General features: G+C 37.2%; 1 protein-coding gene across 24 annotated transcripts in view; it reads right to left on the reverse strand.

Moving 5' to 3' along the window:
• Positions 1–14772, reverse strand: part of ZNF438 (zinc finger protein 438) — a 222298-nt gene that overhangs the window by 145993 nt on the left and 61533 nt on the right. For all 24 annotated transcript variants that reach the window (XR_003681733.1, XR_003681745.1, XR_003681746.1 and 21 more), the window contains exon 3: positions 4479–4558. The gene's annotated coding sequence lies outside the window, so the exon portion shown is untranslated. The remainder of the gene's footprint in view (positions 1–4478; positions 4559–14772) is intronic.

Here is a 14772-nt window from a genome sequence, read left to right on the forward strand (position 1 = left end):
CACAGGCTCCGGACGCGCAGGCTCAGCGGCCACGGCTCACGGGCCCAGCCGCTCCGCGGCATGTGGGATCCTCCCAGACCGGGGCGCGAACCCGGTTCCCCTGCATCGGCAGGAGGACGCGCAACCACTGCGCCACCAGGGAAGCCCACAAAGTATTATCTTAATAAGTTTCTTCGACTGCATAGTTGATTTCAATATTACATGAAAAAGTTTATTTTATTTGTAGATAGAGTCAAAAAGAGGTCTAAAGCTCCTTTTCTTTATTTAGTAATACCATTCAAGCTTTATGTCACAGACTGCCTTCAATAATCTTCCTAATCTTCCTGATCGTTACACTGAAAATACCTGCTTGTGCAAAAAGAAAAAAAAGAAAACCTTCCTTACAATTTTATTAAGTTTTAAAACCACTCAATGTATTTAATCAAGGTGCAAGGAGGCTTTCAATGTCCAGGAAGCCATAAATCGAAACAGTTTTACATTGAAAGATCACCTTTTCCCCTTGAATTCTGTGTGTGTTTACATTTCATAAACCACATACAGAAAGTCAAGTTGCTGATTCTTTTTAAGGCCAGAGGGGTTGCCTATTTAAAATCATCACAACAATTTCCAATGTCTTGAGGGTTGCTCTAATTAAAAACCTCTTCTCCTAGGCTCTTCCTAACTTCTAATTCTTGTCTGTACCATTTTGATGCTGGTTTTAAAATTCTAACTTTCCTTCCCGTTCACAATCATAACTTTGACTTTTTCACCCCATTCTTCTTCCTTCAGATCACCTAGATGTGAGCCTATAAACTGTGGGCAAACCAGGTCACAAAAGTTCTTATGAACTCCCTCAAAGCAGCAAATAGCAGGCCTCCTGTGGTTCACGTACCAAGGGAAGCCACAGGCCCAACGGGCCTGGGCCCCTGCAATTTACAAATCCAGCTTATAAATTAAAGACCTCCAGTACTGTAAAAAGGGACAGACATTTCAACAGATGAGAGGTAGAGAAAGCAGCCTCTTACTTGACCAGGAGGACATTAGGCTGAATAGCAATCTCCACCTCAAGGAGCTGTGGAGTCAGTGTTTGCAGGAAGCAGTATGGTCTCTTTTAGATATATTTATAATTCAAGAAAGCCCTTCTCTGTAAATAAATGGGTAATACTCTTTGATCAAAAGTTATTTTCCTATAATTTCAAATAAAAATTCTAGATATAATGTGTAGCTAGTATAGGGCAATTTCAACAACAACAACAATATACAGCTTTATTTCTAGCAAATGAAAAGCACATGTATCAACAATTTTTTTCTCCCAGATGCTCAGCTATGGGCTCATTAATGTTAAGCTGCTATATCTGCAAACCTTAGAACAATGGCTCCTCCTGTAGCTGGCTTCCTTGATTCTAGAAGCCTCAACCTAGCACCGTGGTGACCCACCGCAGGTGGCTAGCTGTTACCCACCTGCTCTGGGCCTCAGTTTCTGGTCTAATATTAACACTACCTGATAGGACTGTTGCAAGGATTACATAAGTTATGTGTAAAGTACTAGACTGTGCCTGACACAGAGTCAAGCACTGTACGATTCTTGGCTATTTTTATTTATTATCCTTAACATCAGAAATGTGTAGCTCTGGGGCCAGAATGTTAATAAGCACAGCTCACGGCAACCGCTGCAGGAACGGGTGCCTTGAGACTGCTTAGTTGTTGGCACAAGTTCAAAGTCGCTTGTGCATTCACTCTAATTACTGATGTCTTCCTGTATGCCTCCGCGTACCTGGGGCTCGGCATGCCTGATGACGCATCTCACTCTGGACTCTAAATATCTTGAGAACAGGGACTCTATCTACCTCGCCTTGTAGACTCAACACCTAGTGCAGTGTCTTGCATAGAGTAGCTGCTCTATAAAAACCCAGCTGAAACATAGTAAGTAGTAGCCATCTATCTGTCTGCCTCACTCAAGCTCAGTTCCTGAGGTTACTGAATGTTGGTTTCTGCATCCCTAGAAGGGCCTACCTCACACTGGCAGTTAATAAAAGCCTACCACCTACTTTTTTTAATCCACGTTTCGAATTTATTTTGCATGTTATTTTGACTTATTCACAGCAACTTTTTATTGACTGAAACAAAACGCATTTCTGAAATGAAACAATTCTCTTTTTTCTTTTCCCCTAGAAGCTCTTGATAGAGCAGGAAATAAAACTTGTCAATGACTTTTTAGTCCTCAAAGTGATGACTGCAGAGAAAAGAAGCAGTGATCTTTTTTCCATGCTGCACCGGATGGAGCCTTTGTCGGGAATCATCCTCCAGAACCTATAGCCAGAACAGAGCCCTTCTTCAAAAGGAGTCGTCCTCGGACTGCTGTACAGATTCCATTCAGTCAGCACTGTGTCCTCACTCTTCCACAACTGTGACATGTTCCTCATCTGAAAACTCTCTCTGCCCGCCCTGCTTGCGACCACGCCCAGCTCAGCTTAGGACAAAAAGCCCGTTTGGGCGGGGCCTCCTACTGCTGACCTCATGAAACACAAACGCGGGGCAAGCAGCCTTTGGACGGCTCAGGACCTCGTCGATGAAAGATCTTCGGCGTGACCTTCGGTCTGATGCCTGGCTGAAGGTCGCACAGTGGGCCTACCTCCCAGGACCCTCAATCTCAAAACATGCACACAGCCCAGGGAAAAAGGCAAGAACCTTCTGGGAGTCTAGATAAATATCCTAGTTTTCTCAGGGAAAAAAATGGTGATTTCACATTCCTCTGAGTCATTCTATTACTAGATTACTTCCAGGTGTTACGGTGGGACAGTCCACCACAACGTGTGTCACTTGCTGATGTCAGGTCAGAGCATAAAAACATGAGTCACATATGATCCTTCCAATTCTCCTTACTCAAGGTGGTAAGAGAAGTGATTTATTTCTCTTGACTTTCCAAGATGAAATGAAGCTAACGTCTTTGCTTAAACGAACTAAAAGCGCTGTCAGATGGAAACTCCCTTGCTACCCCCGGTGCCCTGGTCAGGCGTGGAGTTTTAAAGTGAGAAAGCATCTTGGACTGTCATCATCCTCACTGCACAGACCCCGCCTGAGGCCCAGAAGAGCTGAGATGTTTGCCATGGTCGCAAAGGAAAACAGAGGACCGGAGCAAGACTAACGGTTCTCCTGCATTCTCCTCAGCCCGTCTGCTTTCCACACGGCACACGGAAAGGAGTCTCTGGCCAAGAACTTCACCCTGACCCGCAATCCTGAAGAGGCTTTTCTCAGCTTCCCCTCACTCCCTGCATTTTGGTAGTCCAGCTACATAATTATCTGCTAAAAAAATATGAGAAATAAAGACAAGCCTTCCAGTTCAAAGTAACCTAGCCACATTACTATTTTCTTAAAGATATTACCCCTTGCAACTGCTACAGGCTTCTTTCCTCCACACTGTTTCCAAGACAAGGCTATGTGTCCGCTAAGAGCCGCTTCCATAAATAGTCCTCAAGTATATTCTGAAAAAAATGGGAAAGCCCTGTACACAAGCACCCTTATTATAGTGAGGGAATGGAGATGACGCCCACTTGAGAAGGGCACACGACTAGGAGCATCCAAGGTAGGGGTAATACTCTATCAGGGACTCAAAGCAGAAGGGCAGCCTCTGACGCTGAGCAAACATTAAGGAGAACGTAAATGCCATGCCCTGTGCCACCTGATACCATAATTGACAGGGACATCTCAGAAAACAAGCTTACTCGTAAATAACTGGCAATGTTTTCCTACCCATCACCATAAAATCCATTAATCCAATAATCCCAAACATATTCTGAATCTTATACTTTGCCACTGCAAACACCAAATACAAAATTTGATAACTTCAATTTGACTATTTCTTCTTTTTTCCCAGTCTAATGAGAAGGGAAAGGGCCTGAAATGTGAGCAATAATAAAAAGTGTCTTTTTAAGATATAATACAGAAATAGGTCAAGAAAATAATGAGAAGTAATGTAATATGGCACAATAGCATATTTTTAATGACTTTCTTAAGGTTCATTTTGATATATACTTGGAAAACATGGCAATTTATTTAAAGTTGTGACAATCTTAGGGTTTTCATAATTTCTATAGCTATAAAAATTAATGAAAATATTTTACAAATTATTTTAAATTACAATTTAATAATAGTCTGAGATAAAAATCTAAGATATCAATGAATACTGAGAAGCAGATAAGTAAAACTTTATTAAATTTCTCATTTCCTACTGAGGGAAAACAAAAGTTACCATCTCACTGTTGACTTAATTATAGGTATTACATAGATGTAAGGTTTCAAAAACACTTAAAAATAATCAGCAGCAGATTTCAAAGCAGGCAAAATTCAAAACCAAATTAAACAAAGATAAACTTTAAATCAAATAGCAAAAAGCCCAAAACACAATGGAAAATAAAAGACTTGTATAAAAGAAACAAGATCAATGAAATAAAACCAATTACTGATCAATTTTGACAATAAATATAAATGAGTTAAAATACCTGTTAAAAGAAGGTTCCTCCCATTAGGTTAAAAAATCCAACTATGAAATCCAACTATGCTCCACTTATAGAAAACATATCTAAAAGAAATGACACAGAAAGGATAAATATAATAAGTACACAGATACATAGGGAAATATAAACTAAAGTAGCAATATTAATGTCAGCTAAAACACAAAGCACAAGGCATAATTAGGAAAAAAGTGATATTATTCTGATAAAAGGTATAATCCTCAATTGAGATAGTGACAGTTAATAATACATGAACACACAAAGCGAAACAAAAAAAGAGACAAATATAAAGAAAAATTAATGGAAGAAATCACTGATTTACATCTTTAAGCCTTTGAGATCGGATAAAAAATAATTATAGAAAAGTTAAACAACATAATAAATAAATATTTTAGTATCTTACAAAGAAGGCAAATTCTTTAAAAAGGTCTGTGGAACTTTACCAAAACTGATCATAAATTAGTCCATGAAGACATTTAAAAATGAGAAAAGCAGAATGCTGTGTATCAATTTCTTACTAATTAGTACCTAAATTTTAAAAGTAACTTGTAAATTGGAGAAACACTCTCCTAAATAACTACTGGATCAAAGAGAACTCTTGGCATGAAATCATATGCTATTTTAGAAATTATTTTAATTGAGAATACACATCAGGGACTTCCCTGGTGGCGCAGTGGTTAACAATCTGCCTGCCAATGCAGGGGACATGGGTTCAATCCCTGGACTGCGAAGGTTCCCCATGCTGCAGAGCAACTAAGCCTGTGTGCCACAACTACTGAAGCCTGTGCGATCTAGGGCCCACATGCCACAACTACTGAGCCCACATGCTGCAACTACTGAAGCCTGCACACCTAGAGCCTGTGCTCTGCAACAAGAGAAGCCACCACAGTGAGAAGCCCGCGCACCGCAACGAAGAGTAGCCCCCGCTCGCTGCAACCAGAGAAAGCCCGCGTGCGGCAACGAAGACCCAACGCAGCCTAAATAAATAAATAAATAGATGAGAATACACACCAAAATATACTGGCTATGGCCAAACAGTACACAGAGAAAAACTTAAAAGTCTTAAATGTTTTCCATTTTGTATTAGGGTATAAACTTTCTACCATAACAAAAGGACTCAAAAATATAGTAGCCACAGTTAGAGATTTTTCTTTTTCATGTCACAATGCAGGGTGCAGGGGGAGGTGTATGTCACAAGATCATTCAGGGACCCAAGCTGACTCTATCAGCTTCCACATGGCTTCCATCTCTGGACCTAAGGTGGCTGCTATACCTGATGTAACATCCCCGCCAGCAGAAAGAGAAAAGAGAAAGTCTAGGGCAAGTAGCTTGTCCTTAATGAGGTAACCTTATACACATCACCAGTCACCTCTCATTAGTCCAAAGCCACACCCTGCTGCAAGAGAAGCAGAGAAATGTAGTTTCTAGATGGGCAGCCATGTATATGCTCAGGTAAAATCTAGGAGTTCTATTCCTAACAGGAAAAATAGATTGTAAGAGACACTGGAGTATCTTCTACATATTCTTTCTGGTTAAAAAAATGAAAAGAACAATAAAACAAAATCAAGAGGGGATTATACATAATTACTTCATTTTAGCTGGATTCTTCTTAGTGCCAAAGACACTACCAAATATCAATTAAAGAAATTAGAAATGTACATCAATGAATTTAAGGATGCTAGGGTCCCATTCCAATACATCAAATCATAGGCTAACTACACTGAGAATTCATCTACTTTCTTTCCTAAGGATATTTAATTCATGTATTTTTATTTATATTGTGTATACTGATTTATCTAAATGGAATTTTCAGGTCAACTCAGTTTCAGCCTTACACAGAGAGGTCTTCTAACATTAGACAGAAGTTCATGTTTTGTTAGTAAAATAACTTTCAAATTTTTGGAATTTTTTTCAAAACAACATTATTGAGGTAAAATGTGTACATTTCAATGAATTTTCCAAACATATACATATATCCATATAATCACCACCATAGTCGAGATATAGAACACATTGATCAAACCAAAAGTTTCCCCTGAGCCCCATTCTGGTTAATCAAACTGTAGAGATATAGAACACATTGATCAAATCAAAAGGTTCCCTTGAGCCCCCATCCAGGTCAATCACACTCCATTCTCAGCTGCAGACAACATGTCTGTTTATTGTCACTATAGATTAAATGTTCGTTTGGGGTTTTTTGAGCAGCATTTCTGGTATAATAATTGTGGGCAGTAAATGGAATCATAGAGTTTATATTCTTTTGTGTCTGGCTTATTGAACTCAGCATAATGTTTCTGAGATTCATTCATGTTGTTATATGTATCAGTACTTTGTTCCCTTTAAGTGCTGAGTAGTATATTATTATGGATATGCCACAATGTGTTCATCCATTCAGTAGATGAGGGACATTTAAGTTGCTTCCAGCTTGAGGCTATTATGAATAAAGCTGCTATGGACATTCATGTCCAAGTATGTGTGTAAATACATGTTATCATTTCTCTTAGGTAAATATTTAGTAGTAAAATTGTTGTATGTTATGGTAAATGTTTAACTTAATAACACACTGCCAAACAGTTTAAATGGTTTTATCATTTTACTTTCCTACCAGCAATATATGAAAGTTCTATTCTAACACTTGTTCTTTTCATTTTTAATTTTAGCTATTCTGATGAATATACCACAACAATGGTATCTCATTGTTTTGGTTTGCATTTTTCTGATGTCTAATGATGTTGAACACCTTTTCCTGTGCTGCATTCATTATTTTCCTGTGCCTAGATTTTTAACTGGGTTGTCTTTTTAATGAGCTGTAAGAGTTCTTTATATATTCTGGCTACAAGTCATTTGTCAGGTATATGCATTGTGAATATGTTCTCTCTGTTTAAATATCACCTTTTCATTTTCTTAACGATGTCTTTTGAAGAACAGAAGTTTTAAATTTTGATGGAGTCCCATTTGTCAATTTTTCTTTTATGGTTCATGCTTTTTGGGCCCCAAGAAATCTTTGCCTATCCCAAGTTCATGAATATTTTCTCCTGTAATTTTTTCTTGAAGTTTTATAGTTTGTCTTTTATATTTAGATCCATGATTCTTTTCAAGTTATTTTTATATCTAGAAGAAGTAAGAGTTGAGGTTAATGTTTTTACATTTAATATCCACGTGTTCCAGTACCATTTGTTAAAAAGACTATCCTTTCCCCATTGAATTAACTTGGCACGACTGTCAGAAATCAACTGACCATATATGTGTGGGTCTATTTCTGGATTGTCTATTCTATTCCATTGATATATATGTTTACCTTAGGCCAACACTACCTTGATCACCACAGCTTTAAAGAAGAAGCTTTAAAAAGTGGAGGAAGTCTTGAAATTGGGTACTAAAAACCTTCCAATATTGTTCTTGTAAATACATTTTTTAGTTTTTATAGGTCCTTTGTATTTTGATATAAATTTTCAATTTCAATTTCTAATTTTTCATTGCTGGTATATATACATACTGATTTTGTGTATCTACTTTGCCTCCTGCAAGCTTGCTAAATTCAATGACAAATTCTAGTAGCTTTTTAGAGATTTCTTAGCATTTTCTCTATACATGATCATGTTGTCTGCAAATAAAGACCTTTTATTTCTACCTTGCCAATGTGTATGTCATTTGTTTCTTTTTATTGCCTGTTACACTGGCTGGGGCCTCCCTTACAGTATTAGATACACATATGGAGGAGATGGGCATACTTGCCTTGTGTCCTGTCTTAGGAGGAAAGCACTCCATCTTTTGACATTAAATAAGACTTCAGCTAGAAGTTACATGTAGATGTCTTTTGTCAGGTTAAGAAAATCCTCTTCTGTTTCTAGTTTCCTGACAGATTTTATCACAAACGACTGTTGAATGTACTCCAATGCTTTCTCCTGTAACTACTGACAGGATCATATAGCTTTTTTCTGTTAAAGTGATGAACTTATACTAGTGAATTTTCCAATGTTAAACCAACCTTGCATCCCTAGAATAAACTCATTTTTTATATCCTGCTGGATTTGACTTACTAATGGTTCGTTAAGAAAATGTTTCACCTATGTTCATGAAGGATATTTGTTTATAGTTTTCTTTTCTTGTAATGTCTTCACCTAGTTTTGATGTTAGCATAATGCTTGTGTCCTAAAATGAGTTGGGAAGAGTTTCCTTTTCCTCTATTTTCTGAATTATTTCTCCTTCAAATGTTTGATAGAATTCATCAGTTAAAACATATATGGGCCTGGAGTTCTTTTGGTTTGGGTTTGGTTTGTTTGTGTGGGAAGGTTTTTAACCAGGAACATAACTTCTTTAATAGATATGGTGCTACTCTAATTTTATCCTTCTTCCAAAGTCAATTTCATTACCTAATTTGTGCCTTCCAAGGAATGTATCCATTTCATCAAAGTCGTCATATGTCCAAAAGATGTTTGTAATATTCTTTCTATATGCTTTTAATTTCTGTAGAATCTGTAGTGATGTCCCCTCTTTCAATTTTGACATTATACTTAGTAACATGTGTTTCCTCTTTATTTTTCTTGATTAGGATAGCTAGAGGTTTAATCGTTTTTTCAACGAGCCTGCTTTTGGTTTCCTTGTTTATCTCTGTGGTTTATCTGTTTTCTATTTCATCAATTTCTGTTCTTTTGTTTCCTATTTCCTTCCTTCTACTTACGTCCGTTTTAATTTGATCTTCTTTTTCTACCTTCTTAAGGTGGACACTTAGATCATTTAAAGATTTGCCTAAGCACTGCTTCACATATATCCCAGAAATTTTGATGTGTTTTTATTGTGATTCACTTCAAAACATCTTTTAATCACCCGTCCTTTTTTTTGACCAATGTGCTAGTTAGAAGTATGTGGTGTAATTACAAATGTTGAGGATTTTCCAGATATCTTTCTGATATTGATTTCTAGCTTAATTATATTGTGGTCATAGGATACACTCTGCATAATTTCCATCATTTTAAACTTAATGAGACTTATTTTATATACCAGAAGATGGGGGGGCTATCTTGGTGGATATTCCATGTGCACTTGAAAAGAATGCATATTCTGCTACTGGTGAGTGGAATGTTCTATAAATGTCAGTGAAGTCAAGTTGGTTTACAGTGTTGTTAAGTGCATCTATATCCTCCCTGATCACGTTTCAACTTTTTCCATCAATTACTGATATGGGTATTAAAATCTCCAACTACAATGGAAGATTTGTCAGTTTCTTTTTTTTCAGTGCTATCAGTTTCTGCCTTGTGTATTTTTACAATGTAGTACTGTTTTCATTTAAATTTAAGGTTATTATTTCTTCTTGACAAATTGACCCATTTATCATTATTATGAAGTGTCCTTCTTTAACCTTCTTAATATCACTTGTTATGAAGCCCACTTTGATATTACTATAGCCACTCCAGTTTTCTCATACTTCATGCTTACATTGTATACATTTTACACCCTTTTGTTTCTAACCTATTTTGAAGGTTATCTTGGTTTTTTATCCAATTTGACAATCTTTGCCTTCTGATTAGAGTAGATCATTTACGTTTAATGTGATTACTGATATGGTTGAATGTTGTTCTACCATATTGTTACAAGTTTTCTATTTGTCCCATCTAGTTTTGGTCCTTCTCTCCTTTTTTCCTATCTTACTTTGGATTACTTTTTAGGATTTCACTTCATATCCACCATTGGTTTCTTGTTAGTTAAAACTCTTTTTTAGCTATTTTAGTGAATACTCTCTTTAGCTTAAGACAACCTACCTTCAAAAAATATTATACCACTTCATGTATAAGACCCATATATGCTTCCTTTCCCCATCCCATTCTTTGAGCCATTGATGTCATACATTTTACTTTTACATATGTTATAAATCTCACTAGACAAACACTGTCATCATTTTTTATTTAAAGAGACATTTATGTTTTAAAGAAACTGAAACAGGGAGAAAAAATTTTTTTGTTTATCAACATATGAACCAATTCTAGCATTCTTTATCCCTTTGTATAGTTCAATTTCCACCTGGTATCATTTTCCTTTTGCCTAATAAACTTCCTTCAATATTTCTTGTAATGTATGTCTGCTGGTCATGAGTTGTCTCAGTTTTTGTCTAAAAAAGTTCTTATTTGGCCCTTATTTTTTTTTCCTCCTTTATTTTGTATTTTTACTGGCTGTAAAATCCTAGGTTGACAATTTTTCTAGCACTTGAAAATTGCTATTAAATTGCATTCTGGTTTTGCAAGTCTGCTGCCATTCTTGACTTTATTCCTTTGTATGTAATATCTTTTTATTCCCTCTGCCTGCTTTTAACATTTTTCTCTTTATCACTAATTTTCAGCAATTTTCTTGATGTACCGTGTGTGTGTGTGTGTGTGTGTGTGTGTGTGTGTGTTGTTTATCTTACCTGGGCTCTGTTGAATTCTTGTATCAATGGGTTTATATTTTCGTCAAATTTGGGGAAATTTCAGCCATTAATTTTTTCTCTTTCACCCTCCCTCTAAAATCTGAGACTACAATTACACTTATGCCCATGGTTATCATACTATAGGAAACGAAGTTGCTTTTCATCTTTTTCAACCTTTTTTCTCTCTATGCTTTTGGTTAAATTCTCACTATGTTTTCAAGTTCACTGACCTTTTCTCCTGAAAGATCTAATCTGCACTTAATCCCATCTAGTAAAATTTTCATTTCAGTTACTATATTTTTTTATCTCTGGCTGTTCCAATATTTTCTTTTTCTATCTTCTATTTCATTCCTCATTATGTGTATGTACATGAGCCATATTTACAACAGCTGTTTTAAAGTACCTACGTGCTAGTTCTATCATCTCTGTCATTTCAGGGTCTATTTCTATTGGCTCCTGGTTATGGGGTTTTTCTCCTGCTCCTTTCTTTATCTAGTGATGTTTGACTGGATGCAATTCACTGTGAATTTTAAGTGGCTGAATGCTGGATTTCTTGTATTTGTTTAAAGAGTGTTGAATTTCTAGCAGACAGTTGTTGTTGTGGATTAATATGATTCTTTTGAGGCTTAGTTTTAAGCCCTTTTACGGCTTGTATAGAGAAAACTTTACTCTAGGGCTCAATCTTACAGTGACCTGGTAATTCTTCATTTCTCATGAGATGTACTTCCAGCTTTGGGGGGTTTCATCCTGTGCATGCATGGTTTGGTGTTCAGCAGATCCTCAGGAGCCCCCCTACGTAGATTTCAGAAATTCTTTCTCTGTCCAACACCCACCTCTCTAGGAAGGTGAGATTTCAAATGAATCAGGCTTTTCTATCCTGTCTCCTCGCTACTTCCTTCCCTGCTCCATAGGAAGAGTCAGGTACTTCACTTTTAAATTTGGTTACTGAACTTTAAACGCTGAAAGGAGAACTGATCTCCCTCTAAGAAACCTACTGAGCATACCTTCCTAGGAGAGAGGGAAGCAAGATAAAGGGTATTTATTTAGATTTTTTTTTTTTAGGAATTGAATACAAAAAAATTTACAAAAATTGAATAGAAAAAAGTATTTATTTCATTACCCTTATTCTTAAAAATACTTGTGCATTATTATTTGTGTTGGCAGATACCTAAGTAAAGGCTTAAAATGAAGCCCCTCTAAACCATTAAATAGCTTATACATTTATGGAGAAAAAAAAAAAGAGATGTTTTAGCGGAGGTTGAAGAGAAGTAAGTCGGTGGTAGGAAGCAAATGTTTCCTCCAAGGCTAGGCTGTCATGAACTTACTTGGAGCATACAGTTATCTGACAGTTGTAATAACATTACTAATCACAAACTATATCTAGAAAATTATGCAGGCTCACTACTGAAAACTAGAAAAGGCCAAATATATAAAGATGAAAATATATGCCATCTATAAATCTATCAATTAGAAGATAACAACTGTTAATATCTGGCATGTGTCCTCACAGAGTTTTGCTAAGCATATACATACATACATATATACACACTGGGTAGGCCAAAAGGTTCATTCATTTTTTTCCTGTAAGATGGCTCTGGTAGTACTCAGTTGTCTTTAACTTCATTGGAAACAATTCTGTTAGACTTGTATGTGACAGCTGTCATACCAGAGTGCATTTTTAAAAAGACTCATCAAAATTGGTGAATTTTTTTTTTTTTTTTTTTTTTTTTTTTGTGGTACGCGGGCCTCTCAGTGTTGCAGCCTCTCCCGCTGCAGACCACAGGCTCCGGACGCGTAGGCCCAGTGGCCATGGCTCACAGGCCTAGTCACTCCGCGGCATGTGGGATCCTCCCGGACCGGGGCACGAACCCCTGTCCCCTGCATCGGCAGGCAGACTCTCAACCACTGCACCACCAGGGAAGCCCAAAATTGGTGAATTTTCGTGTAGCCATTTTGATATCGAAGATGGAAGGAAAAAAAAAGCAACATTTTCGGCATATTATGCTTTATTATTTCAAGAAAGGTAAAAACGCAACTGAAACGCACAAAAAGATTTGTGCAGTGTATGGAAAAGGTACTGTGACTGATCAAACATGTCAAAAGTGGTTTGCGAAGTTTCGTGCTGGAGATTTCTCATTAGATGATGCTCCATGGCCGGGTAGACCAGTTGAAGTTGATAGCGATCAAATCGAGACATTAACTGAGAACAATCAACGTTATACCCCACGGGAGACAGCTGACATCCTCTAAATATCCAAATCAAGCGTTGAAAATCATTTGCACCAGCTTAGTTATGTGAATTGCTCTGATGTTGGATTCCACGTTAAGCGAAAAAAAAACCTTCTTGACCGTATTTCCGCGTGTGATTCTCTACTGAAATATGATGAAAACGTTACATTTTTAAAACAAATTGTGACGGGCAATGGAAAGTGGATACTGTACAACAATGTGGAACAGAAGAGATCGCGGGGCAAGCAAAATGAACCACCACCAACCACACCAAAGGCCGGTCTCCATCCAAATAAGGTGACGTTTTCTGTATGGTGGGATTGGAAGGGAGTCCTCTATTATGAGCTCCTTCTAGAAAACCAAACGATGAATTCCAACAAGTACCGTTCCCAATTAGACCAACTGAAAGTGGCACTTGACGAAAAGCGTCCGGAATTAGTCAACAGAAAACACATAATCTTCCATCAGGATAACACAAGACCACATGTTTTCTTGATGACCAGGCAAAAACTGTCACAGCTTGGCTGGGAAGTTCTGATTCATCCACCGTATCACCAGACATTGAACCTTCAGATTTCCATTTATTTCGGTCTTTACAAAATTCTCTTAATGGAAAAAATTTCAATTCTCTGGAAGACTGTAAAAGGCACGTGGAACAGTTCTCTGCTCAAAAAGATAGAAAGTTTTGGGAAGATGGAATTATGAAGTTGCCTGAAAAATGGCAGAAGGTAGCGGAACAAAAGGGTGAATACGTTGTTCAATAAAGTTCTTGGTGAAAATGAAAAATGTGTCTTTTATATTTACTTAAAAAACTGAAGGCACTTTTTGGCCCACCCAATATATACCTCACAGGATTGCTGTGAGCACTAAATTAGCTAAAACATATAAAGCACTTAGAACACAGTAAGTTATGTATGTGTTTACTATCGTTATTAAGAGGAAAAACAAGTAAATAAAGAGGCTCTGAGTGGACCTGAGACCATTCTGAGACCTGAACCTTCCAACACCATCTGTATGTAGCTCAAATACCTCTTTCATTTGACAGAGAGAAGTGTACTACATTTGAGAACTGCTTTTCCCTTTATTGATTATTTAATTACTGGCTTTAAAGGAGTGTAGATGTATTAGTCTTCTGCCAAGGCCAGGTGCAAAAATTAGTCTACCTGCCTCAGTGCCAGAGACTGAGAACCATGACACATGTGCCATGATCATGTCACCTTCACCATCGAGAAGGTACCACTAGCCACCTCTCCTCCTAGGAGGATCCCTGGCTCAATTCAAAACAGGAATAACAACACAGGACATAATCCAAATGGTATGTTTTAGGTCAGCGCAGCAGTTTTGTGTGAGGTCAAAATGGTAATCAAGAAGAAGGAGTCAAATATTTCAAGAGATTATAGTTGAAAACATCCCTAAAATGGGAAAGGAAATAGTCAATCAAGTCCAGGAAGCGCAGAGAGTCCCATATAGGATAAATCCAAGGAGAAACATGCTGAGACACATATTAATCAAACTATCAAAAATTAAATACAAAGAAAAAAATATTAAAAGCAGCAAAGGAAAATCAACAAATAACATACAAGGGAATCCCCATAAGGTTAACAGCTGATTTCTCAGCAGAAACTCTGCAAGCCAGAAGGGAGTGGCAGGACA

This window comes from Physeter macrocephalus, chromosome 11, assembly GCF_002837175.3.
Source record: "Physeter macrocephalus isolate SW-GA chromosome 11, ASM283717v5, whole genome shotgun sequence".
NCBI lineage: Eukaryota > Metazoa > Chordata > Mammalia > Artiodactyla > Physeteridae > Physeter > Physeter macrocephalus.